Below are 3,594 nucleotides of genomic sequence, written 5' to 3'. Positions count from 1 at the left end.
AGATTCCCAGTTTCTCTATTACAGAGAGGGGCATGAGGTTTATTCCTGAACCAAGGTCACACAGAGCCTTAAAGATCATGGTGCCTATGGTACAGGGTATTATGAACTTTCCAGGATCCTGTCTCTTCTGAGGTAATATCAGTTGATCCAGATCACTTAGTTCATTGATGAACAAGGGAGGTTCAACTTCCCAAGCATCAATGCCAAATAATTTGGCATTCAGCTTCATGATTGCACCAAGAAACTTGGCAGTTTGCTCTTCAGTGACATCCTCATTCTCTTCAGAAGAGGAATACTCATCAGAGCTCATGAAGGGCATAAGGAGGTTCAATGGGATCTCTATGGTCTCTAGATGAGTCTCAGAGTCCTTTGGTTCCTCAGAGGGAAGCTCCTTATTGGTCACTGGACGTCCCAGGAGGTCTTCCTCCTTGGGATTCATGTCCTCTCCTCTCCTCAGAGGTTCGGCCATGGCACTTATGTCAATGGCCTTGCACTCTCCTTTTGAGTTCTCTTCTGTATTACTTGGGAGAGTACTAGGAGGGATTTCAGTGATCCTTTTTCTCAGCTGGCCCACTTGTGCTTCCAGATTTCTAATGGAAGATCTTGTTTCATTCATGAAACTTACAGTGGCCTTAGACAGATCAGAGACCAGATTTGCTAAATTAGAAGCATTTTATTCAGAGTTCTCTGTCTGTTGCTGAGTTGATGATGGAAAAGGCTTGCTATTGCTAAACCTGTTTCTTCCACCATTATTAAAGCCTTGTTGGGGCTTTTGATCCTTCCATGAGAAATTTGGATGATTTCTCCATGTTGAGTTATAGGTGTTTCCATAAGGTTCACCTAAGTAATTTACCTCTGCTATTGCAGGGTTCTCAGGATCATAAGCTTCTTCTTCAGAAGATGCCTCTTGAGTACTGTTGGATGCAGCTTGCATTCCATGCAGACTCTGAGAAATCATATTGACTTGCTGAGTCAATATTTTATTCTGAGCCAATATGGCATTCAGAGTATCAACTTCAAGAACTCCCTTCTTCATAGGCGTCCCATTACTCACAGGATTCCTTTCAGAAGTGTACATGAACTGGTTATTAGCAACCATGTCAATGAGTTCTTGAGCTTCTGCAGGCGTTTTCTTTAGGTGAATGGATCCACCTACAGAAGTGTCCAGTGACATCTTTGATAACTCAGACAGACCATCATAGAATATATCCAGGATGGTCCATTCTGAAAGCATGTCAGAAGGACACTTTTTGGTCAACTGTTTGTATCTTTCCCAAGCTTCATAGAGGGATTCACCTTCTTTCTGTCTGAAGGTTTGAACATCAGCTCTAAGCTTGCTCAGCTTTTGAGGAGGAAAGTACTTGGCTAAGAAAGCCGTGACCAGCTTATCCCAAGAGTTCAGGCTGTCTTTGGGTTAAGAATCCAACCATAATCTAGCTCTGTCTCTTACAGCAAAAGGGAAAAGCATGAGCCTGTAGACTTCAGGATCTACTCCATTAGTCTTAACAGTATCACATATCTGCAAGAATTCAGTTAAGAACTGAAAAGGATCTTCAGATGGAAGTCCATGAAACTTGCAGTTCTGCTGCATCAGAGAAACTAATTGAGGTTTCAGCTCAAATTTGTTTGCTCCAATGGAAGGAATGGAGATGCTTCTTCCATGTAAATTGGAATTAGGTGCAGTAAAGTCACCAAGCATCCTCCTTGCATTATTATTATTTTCGGCTGCCATCTCCTCTTCTTGTTTGAAAATTCCTAACAGGTGCTTACTGGTTAGTTGTAATTCAGAGTCCTTTCAGGTTCTGGATCTGCTTTAACAAGAATATTCTTGTCCTTGCTCCTGCTCATATGACAAAGAAGAAGGCACAGAAAAATAATAATAATAGAGATCCTTTTTTTTTCTCTTTTTTTTTGAATGAGGGAGAGATGTTAGTAGATGAATAAAAAAAAATAGAAGGAGATGAGAGAGAAGAGAATTTTCGAAAACAATTTTTGAAAAAGAGTTAGTGATTTTTGAAAATAGTTTTTGAAAAAGGTTAGTATTTTTTTTTCGAAATTTTTTTTTAAATAAAAAATAAAAATAATTAGTTAATTAAAAAAGAAATTTTTGAAAAAGAGGGAAGATATTTTCGAAAATTAGAGAGAGAGAGTTAGTTAGGTAGTTTTGAAAAAGTTAAGAAACAAACAAAAAGTTAGTTAGTTAGTTGAAACAAATTTTGAAAAGATAAGAAGTTAGGAGGTTAGAAAAGATATTTTGGAAAGATATTTTTGAAAAAGATAAGATAAGAAGATATTTTTGAAAAGATATGATTGGAATTAGTTTTTGAAAAAGATTTGATTTTTAAAATCACAATTAATGACTTGATTCATAAGAAATCACAAGATATGATTCTAGAACTCAAAGTTTGAATCTTTCTTAACAAGCAAGTAACAAACTTCAACTTTTTGAACCAAAACATTAATTGATTATGTTATTTTCGAAAATTATGATATAAAATAAGAAAAAGATTTTTGAAAATTATTTTTGGAATTTTCGAAAATAACCAAGAATTTTGAAAAAGATTTGATTTTTGAAAAAGATTTTGAAAAAGATAAGATTTTCAAATTGAAAATTTGATTTGACTCATAAGAAACAATTTGATTTTAAAAATTTTTGAAAAGGTCAACTCAATTTTTCGAATTTGATGAGAGAAAAAGGGAAAGATATTTTTTTGATTTTTGAATTTTTATGAAAAACATGAAAATTATGCAATGCATGAAATTTTTAGATCAAAACAATGAATGCATGCAAGAATGATATGAATGTCAAGATGAACACCAAGAACACTATGAAGAACATGATGAACATCAAGAACATATTTTTGAAAAATTTTAATGCAGAGAAAACATGCAAGACACCAAACTTAGAATTCTTTAATGCTTAGACACTAAGAATTCAAGAGTGCATATGAAAAACAAGAAAAGACACAAAACAAAAAATCATCAAGATCAAACAAGAAGACTTACAAGAACAACTTGAAGATCATGAAGAACACTATGAATGCATGAAATTTTCGAAAAATGCAAGATGCACATGCAATTGACACCAAACTTATAACATGACTCAAGACTCAAACAAGAAACAGAAAATATTTTTGATTTTTATGATTTTCTAATTTTTTTGGATTTTTATCTTATATTTTTTCGAAAATTAAAAGGAAAAATAAGGATTCCAAAATTTTTAATATGAATTCCAGGAATCTTGCATTCTTAGTCTAAAGCTTCAGTCCAGGAATTAGACATGGCTCACTAGCCAGCCAAGCTTTCAATGAAAGCTTCAGTCCAAAACACTAGACATGGCCAATGGCCAGCCAAGCTTCAGCATGTAATTCAGACATGACACGCCTGACATACCCTACAGTCGTGTAAGAGCTGATGGTTGGAAGCCTCAGTCCAAAAGAATTTAGACATGGCTTTACAGCCAGCTAGGCTTCACATGCTTCATGAAACACTAGAATTCATTCTTAAAAATTTTGAAGCCATAGAATAATTTATTTTTGAAAACATTTTTTTTTTCGAAAACAGATGAGAAAATTTTGAAAATATTTTTGAAAA

General features: G+C 34.5%; 1 non-coding gene across 1 annotated transcript; it reads left to right on the top strand.

Moving 5' to 3' along the window:
* The first annotated feature begins 1,228 nt into the window (after nt 1-1,228).
* Nucleotides 1,229-1,336, top strand: LOC148576868 (small nucleolar RNA R71). Its single transcript, XR_015903241.1, has one exon. It is a non-coding gene; the product is annotated as a small nucleolar RNA R71 (small nucleolar RNA).
* Nucleotides 1,337-3,594: the final 2,258 nt, after the last annotated feature.

Source organism: Arachis ipaensis, chromosome B1 (genome assembly GCF_059453495.1).
Source record: "Arachis ipaensis isolate K30076 ecotype BB chromosome B1, ASM5945349v1, whole genome shotgun sequence".
Lineage (NCBI taxonomy): Eukaryota > Viridiplantae > Streptophyta > Magnoliopsida > Fabales > Fabaceae > Arachis > Arachis ipaensis.
The sequence above is the reverse complement of the archived record's forward strand: the minus strand, read 5'-3'. Positions and strand labels throughout refer to the sequence as shown.